This window comes from Manacus candei, unplaced genomic scaffold (genome assembly GCF_025592945.1).
Source record: "Manacus candei isolate 608988 ecotype Guabito, Panama unplaced genomic scaffold, ASM2559294v1 h1tg000072l, whole genome shotgun sequence".
In the NCBI taxonomy this organism is placed as follows: Eukaryota; Metazoa; Chordata; class Aves; order Passeriformes; family Pipridae; genus Manacus; species Manacus candei.
The window spans coordinates 3,268,672-3,284,230 of record NW_026138120.1 but is presented as its reverse complement, the minus strand read 5'-3'; the positions used below and the strand labels follow the sequence as shown (position 1 = coordinate 3,284,230).

The window sequence follows — 15,559 nt, the reverse complement described above, 5'->3', positions numbered from 1 at the left end:
TCTACTGTATTTCAACAGCATTGAAACTTGAAATGTACAATGCAGCCTTTCCATGCTGTGTTAAAACTTTAAAGTATATAGTAATTCATTTCAAGCACTAAACACAGAATAAAGGCCACATTATGCACACGGCACTTTTGCAGAGGAATTGATGCTTTGCCCTATTCATTATAGCTCTGAAACAGGGCTGTCAGTTATAGCCCTCTCCTGCAAGGTGGGTTCCGAGTGCCTGACGAGTTACTCATTGGGAACTGAGGCCAAATAGACAACTTTGGGAACAAGGCAGCTCATCCGTTCTCAAAAGCCCATCAGTCAGAATGGACGAGTCACATTGTGATGATTCCAGGCACCAATTTTAAACTCTGTTGAGCTGGTGCTCATATGTAAAGCCTAAAAAACTGACTCCTTACACTGCTTTTATACATTCACTGAAGACTATACAGAGTAAAAGATGACATTTTTGACCTTTTTGATTGGCAAAAGAAAGGAACACAAAAACAGGTTTCACACTATGTTGTGCACTAGAAATGATTCTTTGAGATCACAGGACCTGAAAGGAGTTTACATACAACAACACAGACGCTGAATTTTCAGAGCCTATAAATTCCTATGCATGCAAAAAACACCATGGGGAAAAAAAACCCCTACTATCCACCTTTCCCCCCTTGACACGTATCTTCTTCTGCATCTGTCTAAAGACGTCACCATTCCTCCCCATGTATTTAAAACCTTGCCACTAAGAAAAAACTCTCCATATGAGTTATTAATGTAAATATTTTATTTTCTTATTAGAAATTAAATGTATTAGTTCAAATATCAAGAGTCTCTTTTTAAAAACATCCATTTTATTTGGACAAAAATACCTCAAGATAACTTAAGAATAATTAAAGAGTACTTACTAAGGGGAAAATAAAACTACTCTGTTTCTACATGTTTTAAAGTAAACATTTATCTTTGACCCTTAAAGGTCAATCATTTGATCTTGACATGCCTATGAAATCATAGGAGCAAAAGCTAAATAAGTAGAAAAGTGGTATTAAACAATATAAAACTAAACAAAATTAGTATCTACATGGTAAATTACTTCATTGAAAACTGTCTATGGATTCTGCAAAGAATATACTTTTGCCTTAGAGCTAGTACTTTAATTTTCAAGAACCAAGAAAAAAAAAATCAAAACTAGTCAGTAACAATGCAGCGTCGAAAAGCAATAAACTCAAAATTAAGTTATAAATAATTTAAAGCATGTCATGAAGATGTATTAATAATTCATCAGATAAATAATTTACTAAATAATCAAATAAATAAATAATGAAATACATAAATAAATCAGCAAATAAATAATTCTGCAAAATAACCTAAACAATAAGTCACTAAAACAAATGACAAACCTACAAAACTGCAATGATTTTCTAAATTCTGATACTTTTAAATAAACAAATGTATATAAACTAGATCAATCTTTGGTGGATAGAGTAATATTTTTCACTGCTATTGGTGAATTCCTGATTACAATGCACAAGAATACAATTTTAGATTTTACAAGAGTGCAGTTTTTCCCTTGTAAATTATTAACTTGATTGCTACAATACATCCTGCTCTGTATTTTACACGTAATCCCTTTATGTAGCTCGTTTTCCCCCCAAAAATGAAAATCTCTTTACAACATTCTTAATTCATATATTTCTTTTTTTTTTTCTTGGGTGCAGTACTTACCACACTGCAATAGCCTTCTTGGTGGTTCTCTTATTGTCTTCTGCAAACCTTCAGAAGTTTTGCTGCAGGGGGAAAACAAGTAGAATAACCTTAATTATTACAGATGGTATCTCATTCATTAGCAGATGACAACATTTTATTTGAAAGCACACGAAAAGCCGTTTTATAATTCTACAAAGCAACTTAATGTGAAACAACCATTACAGTTTGCAGACTACCGAAAGTTTTTAGAAGTCTTTGGTGGAATGAGTTCAAGCAGACTGAGGCCTGTTTCTTGTATTTAAGCTGACACACAATCTGTGCAAACTGGCACTAATTCAGATGTAAAGACAAACCACGAGAAGGACAAAATACTTGGCTGACATCTAATGTTATCCTTGATTTTGGAAGTTCATAGTCCTTGAAAGAATACAGTGAGATCATTTAATATCCACTAAGTACATTCACAATTTAATTAGAATACTGCACTCCAAAACCAACACCGGTACCACAAAGGTCAAAATCCACTCTTCTCCTGAATCAATTTTCATTCACCTTTTATTTTAATAAATAATATTGACAGTCGCCATAGCTTTCTTCAAAGTGGTATTCTGTAAATACAACAGTTGAAGAAATGTGCCAGAAGTGTAATCATGTTATCAATTTTTATCCATTCTGTCAAAAAGGTTTATTTGCTTTCTTCCATAACACACATTATATGCAGGAAAGAGTGAGACAGTTTTAAAAACCATGTTACTGACATGGATTCTTCTCTAGACTGGACTGTACAACTGAAGGAATACATCAAACTTGAGGTTATATATTGTATATATGCACAGATTTTGCTACTTGTTTAGAAGGAAATCAGTATGCAGTGTTGTTTCTGCAAGTATTATCTCAAATTGCTCATGGTGTTGCTGTATTTCAGCATTTAAAAGCATAAAGGATAATTTACTCTTAAAACTACCTGGGCACGTTATATTTAACAAGTCTCAAAGTCTCTTTAGGGATTATAATAAGGAAACACTTTGCTTAATCATAAATTTTATATTTATCTTGGCTAAACACCCTCCTTTGGATAGACTGCCATGTTTTGTCAAGAAAAATCAACACAGTGGAAATGAAGTACTTGTTCTGTTGTGTGGTCATTCAAAAGACTATGTAGAAGTAATGTAAATGTGCACCAGCGCTGCTGATAATTTCACGCTCTCATACACTCATTTCAATTTGCTTTAAAAAGGACTATTCCTCCTGGCTAAATATAGTCATCATGAAAAAGCATACCTCCCCTTTGAGCTAATAACACTGCAAGCCCCAAGACACTAAAGTACAAAAACTTCTATATTTTAAGGAACATGAAGCACTTTCTTCTCACAGTATGTGTTTCTGAAGTGGGACAAATGAGACTTTTTTTTATTAAGGTATTCTCTTTTAGTGCACAGATTTCTGTTTGAAAATGACAATTCATTCCCACACCACATCTGTGAATCCCATCCACCCCCTAAACAAATCATATATATCCCAAATGCTTCTTTTCAAAAGCCATGGGTCCTTGTAAAAGCAGTCTATGCTGTCACACATTGAAAGATTTTGAGGATTACTGGGACATATAATGGCTCAGGAATGATCCTGAGGTTCTGGAATCAGACCTTCTATAGGGAGAACTACTTAGTCATAGATCATTCATCTGCAGCTTTGGAACCTCTGGTAGCAAAGTGATTTTTCACCAATGAGTTGCAGTGGAACTAAAACTGTAATTACAGTTAGTGACACCTGACACATACACTTTTTCTTCCTTTTAAAATTTATTTCATTTTTAATTACTTTCATGTTTAATTTGCGTTTCTAATCTGTGGTTACAGAACTCACCTCATCACACAACTAATTCTGTCTAAGTTAGATGGTCATAATTCCCCGATCAAATAAGACATGTAAATCATTTTAAGAAAGGACACAAAATAGCCAATGACCTGGGATACTGCCAACTTTCTCTCTCTTGCAATCACACGCAAATTCCATCCTACACAAGAGGCAAGGGACAGAAACTGAATTTGATTCCATCCCTCTCTTCTACCAGCTGGTCCTTTTCCTCCCAACCCTCCAACATTGTTTAGGTGCCTTTACGCAACAGATCACGAGAAAGATTTGTCAAGAGAACACTAAAGCAAAAGGCATTGTCATTCAGGTGTACTTCACAGAGCAAGAACAGCAAAGATCAAGTAATTATGTACATTCTGTACTCTGCCCAATCCAAGAAGCTGAGTGCTACTCAGAGGAGGCCATGTTGTTGGCAGTCAAGTTAATGTGGGTGATAATGCAAGGATTTAATTTAGGATTTTTTTTAATGTTCGAGAGTAAACAGGAAAAGAGAAAGGTTGGACAGACCTAATTAATCGAATTATAGTTAATGTAAGGTACTGACCACTTTTCAAGGATTCTGACTCACTTTTCAAGGATTCTTGGAATTATTATAAGTTACACAAAGTATTTTGCATTATCAATGAAAAAACCAAACCAAAACAAACCATCCTTGCAATGGATTATTACATTCAGGAACTTAAATAATGCATAAATCCTTTCCAGGCCAGAAGACTCATTCTTCTGCCACAAATCCCTCCCTGTATTTATTACAAATTATAAATTCAATTTAAAATTAACTGTTTGGTCCACTACACATACAAAGATAGTTTTGTGACTCAGTACAGTACTTCACTAAAATTGTTAACATATCTCTGATTTATTTTTAATAATAAAAAGTAAAAAAGTGTTTGCTATACATATTGATAAGTGTAACTAAAAACTGTAAAACTAACTCAGTCTCACAATCTGTTAGAGGATAATTTTGAGTCTGTTTCTGGTAAGAACTTTGAGGATTTCTGAATAACTTTTTAACCACCTTCTTCCAATTGTCTCTTAATAAAAAATCAATTTTAAAATATTAAAACACAGTAAAATGTTAATTCCCAAACTACTGAATCAACTGCTATCAATAAAAAACATAGGTCACTTCACTGTTATAACCCAAGTTTCCTAGTCGATTTTTAGATAAAAACAAGCAGATTACTAGCAAAGGTTTATCTCAATTCCCACATGTACAGCATGCCACATTAAATATATGCAAATCAACCTCTTTCTCCTCTAGTTTTTTTGAGCTGACAACTCATATGACCTGAAGCCATGGTTAACGATTACAATTATTTGACTTTCATATTTATACAATCAGTCATCAGATATGCATGTTAATTGATTTTAACAGATAGTTTTGTATTCTAATGATCAACAGTAAGTGTACATTTTATCAACCTCTTGATTTATAAGAAAATAAAACATATCAGTTTTCACAATTAACCCTTCACTGTATTGATTTGCAGTATTCACTGCAAATTTCACTGTGAACTTCTTCATAACACGTTAAACTGGAAGTACTCCAAACTAAGGGATCTTTATTTTGGTAGCAAGATTTGGTTTTCTAATTAAAGGCACTCTTCTACTGCTTAAAACTTATTAAAACAATGTATTTTCTATGAATTAGAAATTATGAAACCTAATTTATGCTTAAATAAATGAACTGGGCAAACAAGTAACTTACATTTATTAAACATTCACATGTGCTACTTAAAAGTTCATTGCTATTTTTCAAAGAACCTTAGTCATGCAATTCTTGATTTTAATATATATGACAGAGTACAACCTTACATTTAAGATCCTCGTTTCTCAAGTAATACAGTTAAGGCCAAAACATTCCTGTTGTCAACACAAAACATATTAACTGAATTGGTTACTCTTTTTTTACACGGCTGAAAATTTATTCTTTGCAATTATATTTTTATTTGTGATACCCTTTCCATTGAGGTATAAAATACAAAACTACAAACTGGACAAATTTTCATGTGAAGAATTGACTATTATCTAGGTTCATACAGTGTGCAATCATTATCTTCCAAAATTAATGGTTGTTCTTCTTTATGTCTATTCATACAAAAGAGTGGATATTGCATCTTACTCTCAAAAAGACCAGGTCATGTCTTGTTCTACAGAAGGGTTCTCCTAAGTTAGGTCTTAACTGTTGTTGGACTAAAGGATTATGCTCCAATTTTGGTAAAGCAAGAGCTGCTGAATCCCTTTCTCAGTGTATTTTAATATCAGTATAAGTATTTCAATTTGCAAAATACAAAATCTTTCTATCTTCTATAAATAATTGAACGAGGTGCAGAGTGTATTCAACTTTTAACCAGGTGAGCATTGTACACTCCAAGTTCTGCTACCATTCTCTTTTTGCCTTGCTGCTCCAATTAATTTCAAGTGAGACTATACACCATGAGATTCTGAGACACATTTTCCACAATAGAAAGCAACAGAGACACTAGAGCACTCACATAGATACATAATGCTTATTCAAGTTCCTATAGTGGACTAGGGACATAAAAAACTCAAATCTATGTTACCATAATCATGAGCAAGCACCTTAACCTCTAAACCACTATTTAATAGACTTCAGCTCTGATTTTTAAAAAGCCTTGACTGCCACCTTAAAATAATGAGAAAGTTAGTGAATATATGATAGGATTCTGTTGCTTACTTAATAGGTATTTTCCTTAAGATAAGGTCTGGCATCATGACCAGTACTGATAAGGCAAATAAATTCTCTTCAACCTTTCCCTTATTGGGAAACATCATCTTTATTTTCAACAGATCTTGACTTCACCCTGAACATAATGAGAAAGCCTGTGGGTCTGCAGAAAGAGGGAATCCATTCCGCTCTAATCACTAAGCCCTTTTTACCATCACAAATGTCAATGCAGAAAGACCTTCGTTTCTTTTGTACAATGCAGTGCTACAAGTTAACCACCTTGAAGACTAACTATAAGGTTTATACTTTTGTAGCCAGGGCAGACGTTAGGATAAATGGAAGGGTGGAGTAGAGATCTTACACTTACATGTGAAACTTCAACATAAACAGGAGAAGAAAATTGTGGGAGATAGATGTTAAGACAAATTCACTAACAAAATCTTCATCTATACTTTATGTGTAAATATCTAATAATCTCAGAAAATAGAACTAATTCCTAGTTTCTAAAAATGCTTGATATCCCCACTTCTCTTTTAAACTTCACAGTGTTAAAAATTACAGACCTGGTCATGTCAGCTATGGAGAAAAACCAGTAAAATTTAAAAACTGCATTATATATGGGCTGACTGAGCTAAACTACTCCTACTCTGACTCATAAATACAGCAGATTAATTTACATCACAGTAAATGGGGTTTCATCAGACTGGTAGCCAATCACTTATTGGGGTTCTGCAGAGCTCCACTTAAGGGCCAGTGCTCTTCAATGTCTTCATAAACCACTTGGATGCAGGACTCAAAGGTACACTAAGTTTGCTGATGACACTAAACTATTGACTACTCTGATGGCCCTGCAGAAAGATCTTGGCATATTAAAGGGTTGGGCAATCACCAGCCATATGACAATTTAAAAGGGCAAATGTTGGATTCTGCACCTGGGATGGAGCAACCTTGGATGTACGGACAGACTGGGAACGTAAAAGCTGGATAGCATCCCCATGGAAAGGGACCTGGGAGCCTTGGTCGAAAGCAAGTTCAATATGAGTCAGCAGTGCCCTGGCAGCCAGGAAAGCCAACTGTGTCCTGGGGACATCAGGCACAGCATTGCCAGCCAGTCAAGGGAGGGGACTGTCCCACTCTGCTCTGCACTGGGGCAGCCTCACCTCGAATACTGTGTGCAATTTTGGGCACCGCAATATAAGAAAAGTATTAAGCTATTGGAGAGGGTCCAAAGGACAGTTCAGTGTCTAGAGGGGAAGCCTTATGAGTAATGACCGAGGGCACCGGGTTTATTCAGCCTAAAAAGAGCAGACTGAGGGGAGACTTCATTGCAGTCTACAACTTCCTCGTGAGGGGAAGAGGAGGGGCAGACACTGATCTCTTCTCTGTGAGGACCAGTGACGGGATCCAAGGAACAGCCTGAAATTTTGTCAGGGGAGGTTTAGGTTGGATATTAGAAAGAGGTTCTTCACCCAGAGGGTGGTTGGGCACTGGAACAGGCTCCCCAGGGAAGTGGTCACAGCACCAAGCCTGACAGAGTTCAAATAGCATTTGGACAATACTCTCAGGCATATGGTGTGACTCTTGGAGCTGTCTTGGGCAGGGCCAAGAGTTGGATTTTGATGATCCCTGTAGGTCCCTTCCAAGTCAGGATATTCTATGATTCCATGATTAAGTTAGAATTCATATAAACATTTTCACAAGATGTCTAAACCTAGATTAAAGTAGAAACAAAAGAAAATACTATTTACAATTCACTATTTTTAAAAAGTATTTTAACTGTTCATCGTGAAGATTGATCATTAGAAGTAGTATGTGACTAACAGTACTCAGTGTATTTACTAAAAACTGAGAGGAAACAAAAAGTGGAAAGCAACTGACGACACCTTCTGATGACAACTTTTATGTAAAGAATTGCAACTACAATAAATTCCACAGTTAAAGGTTAAATTAAGGTTATATGTAGAAAGAAGACCAATAAAACATACTCTAGGAAATGAGAAAGTAGCGTAGCCAAAAATTTTCCAGCTGAAAGACAAACATTATGAGTTCAGGGATAGCATGCCACCATCCAGACACTATGGCCAGTCTGGATCACTGAGACTCTTACAGGCATCATGACAGGGGCAATGGAGACAAAAAAAAAATTCAGAATTTCAGTACAACTTAGCTGACTTAGAATCCAACTATGTGTAACAGACACAAAAAATGATGTTGAATCCATGAAATATAGAAACCCACTTACTATACTAGCTTTGTTGCACAGTAATATGTTCTTGGGCACTATTTCACACAGAAGACATAAACACGGAAATGAGTAAATTTAACACAACTAGGTAGGTAAGTTTAATTACCTGTATCCACAGGTGATCAGATTTGATTAGAAATCATAAAGGATATGGGTTTTCCATTCTCCTTGATGTAGAAGGTATAGTCTTTAGAATGTTTAGTTAACTTCACACTAAAAATATTTAACTGCTTTGCAACTCACCGTATAACTTCAACAAAGAAAAAACATTATCAGCTGGATCAGTTCTGTACAGCCATATAAACTATAGCAAAGGTTACAAGGCATGGATGGAAAAATATCAAAAAATAAGAACAAGGGGAGGACAAAAGACGTATTGATCATTTTGATGACAAATCTAAGCCCACACACAGGTTGTCTGATGTGATAAAAACCACATTCATAAACCCTCCAAGGGTCAATTTGTGAAATGGAAAATGTTACACCACCACCAGGGTGTTTTATTTCTACCAGCACTCCCTAAATCTCACTCCATTTTATAATAGTGACTAAATTTCAATGGACTTACTAACATTAAGAAAGAGATTAATGAGAATAGTTTGCTCGCATAAAACCAACCCTCTCCTTTGATGCTCCCTGTCTTTAACAAAGTGGAACACAAATACTGCATAAGCAGCCAAATGCCTCTTCTGACATAAATATTCCTTCTGAGACTCCCGATGTCACCAGAACTAAGGCTTGTGGCTTCCAAATGGACAAAACATGGAAACTTGACTTTAAGAAAAATGAAAGGCTGCACAGTTTCTCTTAGAACAAGTGACTATTTTACACAGTCAAGTCAGTGAATGCAAACCACAGCAGAAAACTGCTACAAATTTCAATCCTGTTAGTGGATAGATGAATTTAGGGAAGAGGATGTAAGTATCATCAGTGTAAAGCAAAATTGCTGTATTTTATTTTAAACATGGTTAAACTCAACGGTTTAAGTTAAACATTTAACAGTGATTTTAGTCTGTAAGTTTTACATCTCTTGCCACTTGAATCTGGCGATCCAAATATCTATAACAGCACATTTGAAATGCTGAGTTATATTAATCTCATACTAACTATAGCAGTTCAATTTCAACAAATTTCTCAGGGTTTTTGCATATTGCTGAATAAATGACTCTGGAATTAGCTTACTTTTCTTAGAGGCATTATATGAGATTATTTCTTAGTCTCCTCCTCTTTGATTTAGTACACATCTTCAGATAATTTATTAATGTTTTGGATATCTCATTCATCATCTATTATTACTGGTGTCATAAATTAGAGGAATGGAACAAAGCACTGGACTATACATTTATCCATATTCATCAAAAGAATAGCCAACTCTGTTAGCAAGCACTGTATAAAGGTTGTTGGTCTATCCACTAAGGTGAGACCAGGAGTAGTTTTTCAATTCAAATCCATAAACAGATTAAATTTATAGAATTATATGTTACTAGTGAAATAAAAATCAGGGCTTCACCTTTAAATACAAAGGGGTAGGAACACTTGGTCTGCAAAAGACAAAAGCACGTCACACGTTGCTATGTCCTGTAAATCACTCAGAAGAATTAGAAAGCTAATGAATGCCAGGTTTACCTGGGAAAAATGGATTAATTGTTGAAAATGCTGTAATTTTGTCAGCATACCATAAAATAGTAAAGAGAAGGCAAGATTCAACTAAGAGAAACTTAAATGTCAGTACTGAATTCAATGGTAATATTGCTCAAGAAGACAAGTTGCCTAAACTGGTGGCAAGTAGGAAAAATGAAATCTTTTGTCTTTTTTTTCTTTCTTTCCCTTTCCTGTTTGTTTTTGTTTTGCCTTGGTTTGGGTTTTTTTTCAACAATCTAACCATAAAGGACATTGGAAAATACAATTGTGAAAATTTCATAAGATTTTCAAGATAATGGGCATTAGTGCGAATCCTATAGGTAATAAGTTACATAGCAGCATAGGAACTTGAATAAGCATTTTGTATCTTTTAACTATTATATGAAAACATTTGAGCCAGATTTAGTACTTCATTAATGGAATGAAATACAGAATATAAAGTCTCATATTAGAGAAGAAAAGAACTCCAAAAGTTAAATTTGAAAATTGGATAAAGTGCTTCAGATAGCAACTGTGCATCTAATTTCTCAGAGGGGAAGAAATAGTTGTTATTCTTTCTTCTTCAGGCATTACAGATTAGGTATTTCAGGCTCCAATATGACCTGAAAACAACAAAATAAATTTTTCCAACTAAATAAAAAGTTTGTCATTGTGCCACATCTAATTTAGGACCCTCATTATTTTCCATACAGAACCTTCACTATTGATAGTAACTGATGATTAACAAAACATACTTGTATCAATGCCTTTTAAAGTTAATTCAACTCAACACAGACACATTTTTACCTTTATTATGTTTAGAAATATTAATTAAACTGTTTAATGAACTAGGTATTACATTCTCCTATAGTTACAACTACCAGTGGAATAGAAAAAAATTATGTGAACTGCAACTTTTGTCAGTCTCCAGTTTGATTGGTATTTGGCAATGATCATGATACATCTTATTCAATCTATGAAGGCGGTTTGCAATCAAAAAGAACCTTATCATTACATGACTTAAAATAAGGAGTACCCTCTTTGTATTGAGGTGCGTGTGGTTTGAGGACTGACACAAAGCAAAGAAACCAATCCCTTCTCTGCTTCAGAGCTGCCATTTGCACTCTCACTCTTATCTCTGCCTCACTTCATCTAAAAATGTATATTGTCAGGGAAACACTGTTAATCTTCTCTCTGATAATTACAATATTCACCCTGAATTCCATTTTGAGCCTCAGTAAATTTCTAACTTCTACAGCTGGAAACTTTATTAGACGAGAGGCTATAAGCATGTCATACCCAAAACTTCCAGCAGCAATCTAAAAGTAACAGATCAAAGATAATTCTCAGGTGCAAAAAGGACTTTATTGAACCTGGTCTCCCACAACCAATGGAATTCCTCTACCAACTGAAGTAGTAGTCAAAAACAAAGTGTTGGCAATGGCAACATCATTCCATCATGCAAGAGTTTCCTCGACTTAGTACTTTCAAACTATCTGAGATTTTTTCCCTTCCTGTCTTTTTGTTCACTGAGTGGAAAACTTATGTCTGCATGGAATTGTTCACAGAACCTCAAATCAAGGAACATAAACAGTTAATTTACTTAAGACCAACTTCACTATATTAACCTTGGGGTGGATGCCTGGAAGAAGATTTCTTTTTTTCTCATCCCAAAGAGATTACTTGCTTATCTAAAACTTTACAACGAAATCCCAGTGAAGGATATCCAGAATTACCCAATCTTCATTATTTTCCATATAAATAAGCAGGTAATCTGTTTTCTATTCTGAATACACAATTTCATTTATTAATGACAGATCTGAACACTAATTAATGAATGTATAGAAGTACTGAAATATCATGGAAATAATGCTTTAGCTCATTCCATATGGAATTTGGAATACAAGGCCCAAATCTCCTCAAGTAATTAGGCCAACATAACTTTCCTTTAACTTTTGTTACCTAATTCTCATAACTTTCAGGTCTGCTGAAAATGTCATCAATGAACAGTAAGCTGCATGGTGAACAGACACCAACCGACCACTGACAAGTAAAAACAGATATAATGTTTGGTTAGAACACAGAATAAAAATGAAAATCTATGGAATCCTAAATTAAATATTTTTTAAAAAATTTATTTTTATTGAAGGTTCTGCAAGACATGTCTTCTTTTTAATATCAGACATCCAGAAGGCTTCAGATGTTTATATATCTGCTGGATAGGATCAGTACTCATAGATGTTGACTCAAGGTAGTTTTAAGGGATATCACTGTTACGTTCTCTAATCACAGAAATTACATGAAATTTAAACTTTTGCTTCTCTGCAGCATCGTATCCTCTAAACACTGTTGAGTACCTACTCTCAGACAGACATATATTTATAACACCCATGTATTAGAACATTCATTCATGTAGTTGATCAGAAACACATGTGGACCTGCAATAATCTAACACATTTTCCATCAGGACAAAAGGCCAAGGAGGACATTTGAAATCCAGTGACTACAAAGGAGTGATTAAATGCAGGAGGAGAACTAGGAAGATGATATTTTGAAGCAAGCAGACAGGTACCAGCAGAGACCCAAAGCTGATACATCAGGACCAAAGATAAAACTCTCCACAGGGGCCTGTGATAGGCTGTGATACTAATTTCCTTGACACAATTATTACCACTAGTAAATAAGTTTACTACAGCTACACGATTTAACAACTGTTAAACCAAAACTGCTAAATTCAGAATCCACTAAAAACATACTACAAATTGTTGCAAAGAAATAGGGCTTGTTTACTCCTCATTACAGTGTCAGTGAGTCAAAGAGTTGATCTTAAACAACAAAAGCCTGACAGAAGAAAATGCCGCCAGCTCTGTCAGACTCCTGGAACAGAAAGTCAAGGCTCAAATGATTGCGTTGATCTTTGACTGAAACTGTAAAACAAGTCAGGTTCTTCAAAGCCAAACATAACACCACAGCCAACAATAAGGAATCTTTTAGTTTTTTCTGCACAATGGATTTTTTTGATGTCATGAGCTCTGGAAGTTTTTAATCACAGTAAAAAAGCACTAGCAAAGTAAATGCATATGGCCTAAGCCCATAAGGACTGGTTTTCCTAACTAATTTTATTTTTCCTTCTTTCACCAGCACCAATACTTCTTACTAATAGATGCTTTGAAGTTTTTAACCAGAAGCTTCTAATCCATCGGGGTTTTTTTTCCTTTCACTATCTAAATCTGAACAATAGTTCAGATTTGTTCACTGACTAAACTTCAAAGTATCTGTGTTTTATTAGTCACATGGAAATTGGATTGCTACCCACAAGACTTCACTGACACAGATCAGAATCCCATTTAAAGGTTAACGGCCTTATGATACATCATTTCATGCTTTTAATTAATATAAAGGTAATTAAAAATACCATATTTTCTGTTTGTAAGTTACTCTTAGTTATCCTTCCTGAACTTCTGATTCTCAACATCACTTCCTATATCCTATCAGTCTTCCTGTCCTTTTTTTAAAAAGCCTACATTCACTAAATCCCTCTCAATGTATCTTCCAGAGTAATTTTAGAGTGTATTTATAAGATTTCTGCTGCTACTCATTAAAAATCAGATTCATTAATGTTTACTTTCTAATTTTAGATATGACTTTATTTGAAGTAAAATTTTAACCCATACCAAGGAGACGAAGTTTTACATATTGCAGACGTCATACCCCCACAGAAAGTAACAGCAGAAATAAACAGTTAATTACTAGAATCAGAGCCAGAAACAATAGACAGACAATAGTTTAATTTAACCACCTGCTGCACAACCTCTTCTTCCCATCTCTCACCTCCAGTAAATTTATCTTGATTATAATTACATTGGTCAGTTGAAGTTCATTCAGCTGCAGGTCTTTCCATCACTGACATCAACAGGACTCACAAGTACAAACCAATTCTCTCTTCCTGAAACAAATCTTAAGCATTCAGAAGCTCAGGACTTCAATGTTTGACTTCAGGAACTAATTGCTTAATAGGCATCTGGAAAGTAACGATTTACTTCACTTAGCCATACCAGCACTTTATTATCCATTTTATGTAAGAATTCATAATGATAACAAGCGTATTGCTTGACATGCAACAAAAACATAGAGGCAACCAGGTATTTCCTCTGACCCCTGTCAGATCAATTAATTTCGGTACCAGAGACAAACACCTTCAGAACAGCTGAACAAGACAAGAGAAATCCTCTCAAATGCAAAAAAAAAAAGCCAAAGAATATATGCTGTGAGGAAGTGAACTAGGTTTTATAAATTAACTTCACTGAAGTAATTCTCTATACCACCAATAAAGCTGTTTTCACTAATGTACAGCATCATACACAATACTTTATAGTAAAATAATTTCATTAAATCATATGCCCTCCAGAAAAAGATGGCATAGGCTACCTATCCAGAGTGCTTATCATTACAAATATCCATTTCATTTTAACAGAATAGAATTGTCTAGGTTGCAAAAGACCTTTAAGATCATCAAATCCAACCATCAACTTAAAACTGCCAAAGCTTTTGGTGAAGAAATTTTTGCTAATATCCAATCTAAACCTTCCCTGGCACAACTTGAGGGTGTTTCCTCTTGTCCTGTAACTTGTTACCTGGGAGAAGAGACCATCTCCCATCTTGCTACAACCTCCTTTCAAGTAATTGTAGAGAGTAATAAGAGAGACTCCTTTTCTCCAGGCTAAACAATTCCAGTTCCCTCAGCTGCTCCTCATAGGACTTGTGCTCCAGACCATTAACGACTTCTGCTGCCCTCCTCTGGACATGCTCCAGCACCTAAATGTCTATCCTGTACTGAGGGGCTCAAAACTAAACACAGGATTTGAGGTGTGGCCTCACTAGCACTGAGTACAGGGCGACAATCACTGCCCTGGTCCTCTGGCCACACTATTGCTGATACAAGCCAGGATGCCATTGGCCTTCTTGGCCACCTGGCACACTGCCGACTCATAGATGACAGCTGACCAGCACCCCCAGAGCCACTTTCCAGTCACTCTTCCCCCAGCCTGTAGCACTGCATGGGGTTGTTGTGAGACAAGTGCAGGACTTGGCATTTGGTCTTGTTGAACCTCATACTGCTTGCTTTGGCCCACTGATCCAGCCTGTCCAGACCCCTCTGCAGAGCTTTCCTGCCCTCCAGCAGATCAACTCCTGCCCAACTTGGTGTCATCTGCAAACTTTGCAAGGGTATACTCAATCCCCTCATCCATATCATCAATAAAGATATTAAACCAGGGCTGGTCCCAGTACTGAGCCCCAGGGAATGCCACTCGTGACCAGCCACCAGCCACTCCATTCGCCACCCCTCCAGGGGCCTGGTCAGACAGCCTTTTTTTTTACCCAGCAAAGCATCTGCCTGTCCAAGCCATAAGCAGACAGTTTCTCCAGAA

At 35.7% G+C, this 15,559-nt stretch overlaps 1 protein-coding gene across 8 annotated transcripts in view; it reads right to left on the bottom strand.

The window, feature by feature from the left end:
- Positions 1-15,559, bottom strand: part of TBC1D5 (TBC1 domain family member 5) — a 318,415-nt gene that overhangs the window by 287,915 nt on the left and 14,941 nt on the right. For all 8 annotated transcript variants that reach the window (XM_051808278.1, XM_051808281.1, XM_051808276.1 and 5 more), the window contains exon 2: positions 1,717-1,778. The gene's annotated coding sequence lies outside the window, so the exon portion shown is untranslated. The remainder of the gene's footprint in view (positions 1-1,716; positions 1,779-15,559) is intronic.